The sequence below is a fragment of the Eptatretus burgeri genome, unplaced genomic scaffold (genome assembly GCF_056783735.1).
Source record: "Eptatretus burgeri isolate ZD-2024b unplaced genomic scaffold, Ebu_testis_v1 Ebu_testis_scaffold_3156, whole genome shotgun sequence".
Lineage (NCBI taxonomy): Eukaryota > Metazoa > Chordata > Myxini > Myxiniformes > Myxinidae > Eptatretus > Eptatretus burgeri.
Genome location: NW_028225104.1, coordinates 241512 through 251099, shown reverse-complemented (window position 1 = coordinate 251099; position 9588 = coordinate 241512). Strand labels below are relative to the sequence as shown.

General features: G+C 44.1%; 1 non-coding gene and 1 pseudogene across 1 annotated transcript; one reads left to right on the top strand and one right to left on the bottom strand.

Annotated features, from left to right (window-relative positions):
- Window positions 1-7243: 7243 nt before the first annotated feature.
- Window positions 7244-8153, top strand: LOC147006683 (histone H3-like; annotated as a pseudogene).
- A 302-nt stretch (window positions 8154-8455) lies between these two features.
- TRNAK-CUU (transfer RNA lysine (anticodon CUU)) lies at window positions 8456-8528 on the bottom strand. The gene has a single exon. It is a non-coding gene; the product is annotated as a tRNA-Lys (tRNA).
- Window positions 8529-9588: the final 1060 nt, after the last annotated feature.

The window sequence follows — 9588 nt, the reverse complement described above, 5'->3', positions numbered from 1 at the left end:
AGAGAGATTTTCCTGACGCTGATCCTGCAAGGAGTGGAGGAGGCCAACCGGCCGACCACGTACCTCGTGGTTTCAGCAGGTTGATCGGCATCTCAAGGAGATGGGGATTGGAGATGGGCCAGGCATCTGCCTGGGGGTTGGCCAGACGGAGGCCCCTGGAGTAGCGGCGGAAAGTGGACGCAGCGACGCGCTGCTCCGGGGCATGCTCCCACACCTGACCAGACCTGAGAGATCGGGCGAAACTCATACATAGCACGATATCTCAAAAAGTTGTGAAGAGATTCAGATGAAAGTTGGTGGACACGTTGTGTATCTGACGAGGAAGAATTGATTCAATTTTGGTGCATATTCGGGTCCGGATCTGGATATGAGAATTATTTATTTTTTTCAGTGCTTCTTCACCATTGGGCTCAAAAACGATGAAATTAAGTCTTTGTCGTTCAGAAAACGCTCGAGAAGAAAGTTATCGCTTCTAAATGCTTTTGATTTCACTCTTTCGGAGCTTATGAGTGTATCATTATGTGCACACCTGAATGGGCGGATTTTTTTTTCATGTGTCATCCCTCCACATGGAGTACTATCGTCATCCATGATGAGTAATGACGATCAGATTCTCCATGGAGAATGCAATGAAATGGAGGGTGAAGACTTCATCATGGCTTGGATATGTAAGGAGTGATGACGACTGAACCCTGTGGTGACATTCCCCATGAGAGGACAGTACCAGCAATCATGGAGTTCCACTGGTGTGACGCCCTACCTGTATCACCATGACAACACACCTTCCCACGCTGCTTACATCAAGGACTCGTTTTATGATTCCATTTGGGTTTAAGCCAGCCCACAGTCCTAATGTTGACCTCATCAAGCCACTGTTAGGTGTGTTGACGGGATATTGGAGGTTTATCAACATCGAGCAGGAGATCGGAATAAACCAGCAGGTGAACTCCGAAATGTCTCACAAACCACCAGGAGATATTAAATCAAGGCTTTGGGTTGTGGTCTGAGTACAGGAAGGTCTTACATGTTATTATGTAATGTTCTACCTTTTTTCAGAGTTATGCCTCTTTGGATCAATAAATATCATATCGGTCGGGGACGTGTGTTGCAAAGAAATTCTCTCTCTTGTTATTCATGATTTACATCAACGATTTGGATGGTGGGGTTAAGAGTTGGCTTTCCAAATTTGCAGGTGACACAAAGCTTGGAAGTGAGTTCGACATCAGAGGGTGTAGTGGTTAGATTCAGGAATGTCTGAATACTTTAATAGATTGGGTAAAACATTGGCAGGTGAAGTTTAACATCAAGAAATGTAAGGTGCAGTGGACGAGGAAGAATCTTACTGGAAGGGAGCAATCGTGGATGGCACGGAAACTCCAGAATTGGACATTTAACAGTTCTTGAGCGAATGTAGTTGTTCGAAAGTTTTACCTCCGGTTCCAACCCCAGTACTGGCCCTTAAGTGGCCTCCCAAGACCAGCAGATGAGCACGTACTTCAACCTTACTCCGATGCACGGACTCCGGCCCGAGGGGAAGAATGAGATGAAAGAGCGTGTGGAAGGTGGTTCCACAGGCAGGAAAAGAGAGGGATAATTGAGTGGAGGTGAGCAGAGGTTTCGGATTAAGGGAGTTTCATTAGGAGTGAGTTGTTAGTGGACGCGTACATGGTGCAGATACTTGGAGGGGACAGAGCACTGAAAGGGTAGAGGGTGCAAGACCAGAAATAAGACAGAAGACAGAGATCACCGATGTGTTGGCGATGGCGAAGTGAGAGGCTTATACACTCAGCTTCATCACAAGAGATACCAATTATTATCTTGAAAACTTTTGTTTCCACAGCATTATGCTAAGCAAGACGTGAGGCAGGGGCCCCAGATCTACCTTCAAATTCCCTGATTTCCTTCCTGAAAGTCCCTGTTGTGTCCATCTTGTTTTCCCTGTGTGCCCCACCCCGACCCCATCCCTCTCCCTCCGTAAGAGAGTGTTTAGTTCCGTAAGAGCGAGTTTAGTTCCGTAAGAGCGAGTTTAGTTCCGTAAGAGAGAGTGTAGTTCCGTAAGAGTGAGTGTAGTTCCGGAAGAGCGAGTTTAGTTCCATAAAAGAAAGTGTAGTTCCGTAAGAGAGAGTGTGCAGTTCCGTAAGAGAGTGTAGTTCCAGAAGAGAGAGTTTAGTTCCGTAACAGAGAGTTTAGTTCCGTAAGAGCGAATTTAGTTCCGTAAGAGAGAGTGTAGTTCCATAAGAGCGAATTTAGTTCTGTAAGAGCGAGTTTAGTTCCGTAAGAGAGAGTGTAGCTCCGGAAGAGCGAGTTTAGTTCCATAAGAGAAAGTGTAGTTCCGTAAGAGAGAGTTTAGTTCCGTAAAAGCGAATTTAGTTCCGTAAGAGAGAGTTTAGTTCCGTAAGAGAGAGTGCAGTTCCGTAAGAGCGAGTTTAGTTCCGTAATATCATATCATATCGGTCATGCCTGGTGTTGGCTCAATGGTTTGGGGGGCGGGCTTGGGATCTGAGGGTCCTGAGTTCAAACCCCACTCAGCTGTTGAATTAATACCAGGTGGGGTTAACGCAACCTGTCATCCTTCCGAGGTCGGCAAAATGAGTGCCAGCATGCTGGTATACTGTGTCGGAGTGGCGACCCGTCCAGGATTGTGTCCAATAGCCAAGGAGACTGCGTAAGCAGCACCAACGCTCTGCACAGAGTATGGTCCCAATGGATGGATATCGGTCGCAAAGGTCAAATTTTGAAAGTTGTTGAACGAAACCGGGTTTTCGACATTCTGCAGTGAATAACCTGTCACTCAGACCACATCATGTTGATCATTTTTATAACTTGGTCAAACATTATCACATTGTCTCATCCTTGACTTCTGAAACAATCTACATCGTCAAATACCGCTCGTGAACCATCGTCGTCTTCAGACTTGTTCCAATTTAAACTTACTAGTACGTGCCCGTTAAAACAAATAATAATAATAAAAAAATAATAATAATAATAAATAAATAAACCACAGGCCGTTTCTTCGCTCTCACGTGCCCGTACGTGCGTGACCCGGAAGTTCGATATTATTCGCAATTTATTTATAATACCCAATTATTCAATTAGCGCCAACGTATTTACCTTTTCGCAATGTCGTGGCAAGGAAAAACGAAAAGCGAAGAGAGAGAAAAAAATTACTTCCTGGTTCGGAGCATACCAGCACTCTGATGTTCCCGAAATTTATACACCGTCTAATATGAAAACGATCATAACTTGGGCCATTGTGTTTATCTATAAATGCGCATAAGAAATCGAGAAATTATTAGAATACACGAAGTCATCACTCTCCCGTACGAAGCCCGCACGTTGTAACCCGTAATGGGGAACGTGGCTGTGCTTCCCTTCCCCATCGGCCACGCCCACGCAACAACGTGTCTTGCCATTGGTTTGGCAAATAAATGGCCATAACTTGGGAAGCACTTGTCCGATTAATATCAAACCTTGAAAAGGCACATCCTCAGGTCCCCAGCAATATACCTGGCAAGTTTCAATTAGATCGGACCAGTGGTTGTCGAGAAACAGCGGTCACACACACACAGACACACACACAGAGATTGCTGTAATTATAGATAGATTATATTGGGTGGTCGCTGGACTACCGTTATTCTCAGGGTTTCCGTCTGTCTGTATGTATGTAATGGACAGCTCTGGAGGCCAGAGGAGTAAACTGATTTTGATGAAACCTGACTGGTAGGTTCACACCAGGATGTCGTTGTATGCTTTTGAGCACCGTTGCTTTGGACATCACCGTTGCCTTGCAATGGGACTTTGAAGTTTTTGAACAAACCCGAAAAATATTTTTGTATTTTTTTTTTCGAAAATCAAAAATCGGCTTCCGCGCTTTTAAGCGCACTATAATCAACCTCTTTGTCAAAAATATTCAGCCCGATCCTTCAAAAACTGAATGACTCGTATGCAATTATATAGTGAGCACCCATGTCGCCTTCTGGCTTGTCTTCTGTTTCTGCTGCCTCCACCTTTCCAGGGAGACCATTCCATGCATTAACTACTCTCTGAGTAAAAGAACACTTCCTAACTTCCGTCTGAACTCTCGTCTTCCCTACCAAGCTTGCTCCTGTCTTCACTCTCCTCTTCTTTACTCTCAGGCCCCTGGTCCTATCACTGTCCACTCTGTTGAATAATTAAATTCTTCTGCACTTATTTTATCAATACCTTTCATTGTATTAAACACGAGCAAATACTACCTGTCGTTTCGCTGACAGTAATGCGAAAGGTGGAAGGGAGAAGAAGTGGGGGGAAGAAGGAGAGAAGGGCGGGGAGAGTGAAGAGGTGGAGAGGAAAGGAGAGGGGAGGGATGGGGAGCGAGCAGGGGTGTGAGAAGGGAACACAGTGTGCTTTGAGAGGAAGGGAAGGCAGACGTGCAGTGGAGTGTTAATTACGATTCATACCGTTTCATCAGTATGAATTGCATCACTTTGGAATCGTCCTCATCGAGGCCAGGCCTTAAATAAAGAGAAATAAAATAGAGAATGCAAAGTGAGTGAAAATGAGTGAGTAAGAACAGTGTGGGATGTTTATTTACAAGAAAGAGATATTAAAGCTGGCCCGGTAGTTACAGTTTGAGTTAGACAGAAAGTAAGACCAGAAATCCTGACACACAGAGAGTGTAACATTGTTCCGGGCACCACTTTAACGCTCCCGAAGTTAGATTTGCTCTTTGACCTTTACCCTTTGTATCCCACATTTAATGATTTTCTCTGCAAGAAAGGGTGTGTGTGGGCACACACAGGTGTGCGTTCTCTTCGAGCACCTTCCCCTTTCAACTGTGGCCGGGCATGCGGACCACGTCCTTTCGCTTTGATAAATCTGTGACTGCACTCGCTCTTGCGGTCATTTCGCTTTCACTCGAGTAAACACATAATCTTGTCAAATGAGGTTTAAATTATACAGTTATTGACGACGATTTCATTCTGAACACAACCTGAACTGAGGAACTTTGGCAAATAAACAACGAGCGCACACATCGACGAAGTTAGAAACACGCTTCAAAGGTATAAGGTAGTCGTCGGATGTTTTGATGCCATTTCGGATCTCAAGAAAAGTAAAATTGCTCGTTTTGTCCGGCCAACCGATTTAAACCTCCTTAAACCCTCCATTGTTGTCTCTTTGAAATGTCATTTCTTTGAGGTTCAAACACAACATTTTGCTGTTGTCGCCCAGGTTTATTTACCTTTCGCTATGATCACAAAGGTATATTTATTTATCTTTCCCCATTATAATAACAAGCTGAATACCATGAATGACTAAATAACAAGCTGAATACCATGAATGACTAAATAACAAGCTGAATACCATGAATGACTAAATCACAAGCTGAATACCATGAATGGCTAAATAGCAAGCTGAATACCATGAATGACTAAAGAACAAGCTGAATACCATGAATGACTAAATAACAAGCTGAATACCATGAATGACTAAATAACAAGCTGAATACCATGAATGACTAAATAACAAGCTGAATACCATGAATGACTAAATAACAAGCTGAATACCATGAATGACTAAATAACAAGCTGAATACCATGAATGACTAAATAACAAGCTGAATACCATGAATGACTAAATAAGAAGCTGAATACCATGAATGACTAAATAACAACCTGAATACCATGAATGACTAAATCACAAGCTGAATACCATGAATGGCTAAATAACAAGCTGAATACCATGAATGACTAAATAACAAGCTGAATACCATGAATGACTAAATAACAAGCTGAATACCATGAATGACTAAATAACAAGCTGAATACCATGAATGACTAAATAACAAGCTGAATACCATGAATGACTAAATAACAAGCTGAATACCATGAATGACTAAATAACAAGCTGAATACCATGAATGACTAAATAACAAGTTGAATACCATGAATGACTAAATAACAAGTTGAATACCATGAATGACTAAATAACAAGCTGAATACCATGAATGACTAAATAACAAGCTGAAGACCATGAATGACTAAATAACAAGCTGAATACCATGAATGACTAAATAACAAGCTGAATACCATGAATGACTAAATAACAAGCTGAATACCATGAATGACTAAATAACAAGCTGAATACCATGAATGACTAAATAACAAGCTGAATACCATGAATGACTAAATAACAAGCTGAATACCATGAATGACTAAATAACAAGCTGAATACCATGAATGACTAAATAACAAGCTGAATACCATGAATGACTAAATAACAAGCTGAATACCATGAATGACTAAAGAACAAGCTGAATACCATGAATGACTAAATAACAAGCTGAATACCATGAATGACTAAATAACAAGCTGAATACCATGAATGACTAAATAAGAAGCTGAATACCATGGATGATTAAATAACAAGTTGAATACCATGAATGACCCCGGTGTTGAATGAAAGCTGATTACCAAATGATGTTGATACTTGGGCAGCCGATGACCAGAGAATATAAAAAAATAACAGGAATGAATACCGTGAATGATCGCGAGGTCAAATAAAAGTCGATTACTATATGTTGTTGATGATACTTCACCGATTACCAAACATAACAAGACGGCGACTAACTATGTGCCACCCCCACCCCTTGTATGTCATGACGTCGATTTCTTCAATAAAACAAATGTAGATACAAATTCCTGTCGGCTTGACGACACAATGTAAGGTGACATTGCAGTTAAAGATGACAGAAACACAAATCTATCCATATCTTAACGAAGACTTGTTCAAACGAAGACACGTCCTTTGTGCGTGACTGTTTAAACTTTAAACGGTGAAGATGGACTGGAGTGGGTGAAGGTGGTTCTTCGGTGAGAAATCCAACATGCACCGTGCACTACCCCCCGGGCCTCATGTCTTTCTCCTGTGTTGAACTTCCTTGGTAGGGAACAGATATTATTTACTTATGGTGCTTTCGAATGCATAAAAGATAAACGGCTTTACCACAATGAGACATGATGATGGTTTGAATTCAGAACAGAATAAGCCAAGCGATGAACATCACACGTCGACGTGACAGTGGCGCCGAGGCTTCCTATTGGTCCATCGCTGAACATGAATAACCTTTGCACTTTCACACCAACATTCCGTGATGGATGTGATTGGCCTGGGAAGGGTGTGGGCGGGGCTCGAAGGGTGGTGAATGGGGAGGGGCGAGGAAAGCTCTTCGTGACCTTTCACTCTTCACCTCCCTTCGCGCATGCGCACTTCATCCTTTCGGTTTCCACATTGCTCTCAAGGCCCAAACAAGCTCAGGATAGACAATGGTGGGAAGAACGAGCAAGGGAGGGCGGACGGAGCTTCCCCTCATGGAGCGGATCACATCGGCCTCGGCTTTGAGCCAATGGAGAGGGGTGATTGAAGTTTCGACCAATGAAAGAAGCGGAAGGTGGTGCTGAATTCTTCCGCGATGGGAAAGGTTTTGAGGCAACCAATCGCAAACGTGAATCAAGTGGCAGCCAATAGCAACCGACTGAAGCGTCTCCCGCCGGAAATAAAATCGCACATTGTGCATGTTATCTTGTTTGCTGCTATTTGTTGCAGTTAGTTTTGGATTATTTTAGTGTTGGTGTCAACGATGGGCCGTACGAAGCAGACTGCCCGTAAATCGACGGGGGAAAGGTTGAGCATCCTGGCCGGAAACAGTTGGCGACCAAGATGGCAAGTAAAAGCACGGCAGCCACTGGTGGTGTGAAAAAACAGCATCGTCACCGGCCAGTAACTGTGGCACTGCGTGAGATCCGTGGCCACCAAAAGTCCACGGAGTTGCTCATTCGCAAGCTTCCGTTTCAGCGTCGAGTCCGTGAAATCGCACAGGATTTAATGACCGACTTGCGTTTCCAGAGCTCTGCAGTGATGGCGCTGCAGGAGTCGAGTGAGGCCTACCTCGTCGGTGTGTTTGAGGACACAAATTTGTGGGCCATTCACGCCAAGCGTGTCACCATCATGCCCAAGGACATCCAGCTGGCACGACGTATCCGCGGCGCCTTGTGCAGCACCCAACGGCTCTTTTCAGAGCCACCACACTTTTCTTGAAAGCGTAATCGACCTTTCATGTCACTCACAATGCTTTGTGTATTGTACGTGTAATTGTCGAAAGGAAATACATTTTGTGAAGCACTTTTGGTTTGTTTTTTTCACCAAGACTGGAAAACATCACGACTGGGAGAGGGAGCTTTGATGAACAAGACGCTGGAGGCTGCCCGGGTCTGAGCGGGACGTGGTTCAGGGATGGTTCAATGAAACCTCGACACAGCCAACCGACAGATGACGCTCCTTGACACGTTGAGAGGAATAAAGTTGCAATTTTTGATGTTTGAGCGCGATCTCAGCGGAAAAAAAATTCAAATATGATCACCAAACGGAATTTATCTGCAAGCAGAGAAAACAAAAATACACACCAAACACTAAATGTTGCCCAACGTGGGGCTCGAACCCACGACCCTGGGATTAAGAGTCCCATGCTCTGCCAACTGAGCTAGCCAGGCAGACATGAGGTTCTCCACCACTGAAAGTAAAAATGGTTATGTTTTCACTCCTTTGTGTTTGTTTGTGTGTGCAGGATATCTTTAATTTCCAGATGAAATTTTGTTGACAAGAGAAGAACGAAATGATTCGATTTGGGTGAAGATCTGGATCCAAACACTAGAATTTTTTTCAGTGATTCTTCACCATTGAGAGATAGCATGGTATCTCGCCCCTCCCCCCCCCACTTGCAGGTGAAGAGAGATTTTCCTGATGCTGATCCTGCAAGAAGTGGAGGAGGCCAACGGGCCGACCACGTGCCTCGTGGTTTCAGCAGGTTGATCGGCATCTCAAGGAGATGGGGATTGGAGATGGGCCAGGCATCTGCCTGGGGGTTGGCCAGACGGAGGCCCCTGGAGTAGCGGCGGAAAGTGGACGCAGCGACGCGCTGCTCCGGGGCATGCTCCCACACCTGACCAGACCTGAGAGATCGGGCGAAACTCATACATAGCACGATATCTCAAAAAGTTGTGAAGAGATTCAGATGAAAGTTGGTGGACACGTTGTGTATCTGACGAGGAAGAATTGATTCAATTTTGGTGCAGATTCGGGTCCGGATCTGGATATGAGAATTATTTATTTTTTTCAGGGCTTCTTCACCATTGGGCTCAAAAACGATGAAATTAAGTCTTTGTCGTTCAGAAAACGCTCGAGAAGAAAGTTATCGCTTCTAAATGCTTTTGAGTTCACTCTTTCGGAGCTTATGAGTGTATCATTGTGTGCACACCTGAATGGGCGGATTTTTTTTTTTCATGTGTCATCCCTCCACATGGAGTACTACCGTCATCCATGATGAGTAATGACGATCAGATTCTCCATGGAGAATGCAATGAAATGGAGGGTGAAGACTTCATCATGGCTTGGATATGTAAGGAGTGATGACGACTGAACCCTGTGGTGACATTCCCCATGAGAGGACAGTACCAGCAATCATGGAGTTCTACTGGTGTGACGCCCTACCTGTATCACCATGACAACACACCTTCCCACGCTGCTTACATCAAGGACTCGTTTTATGATTCC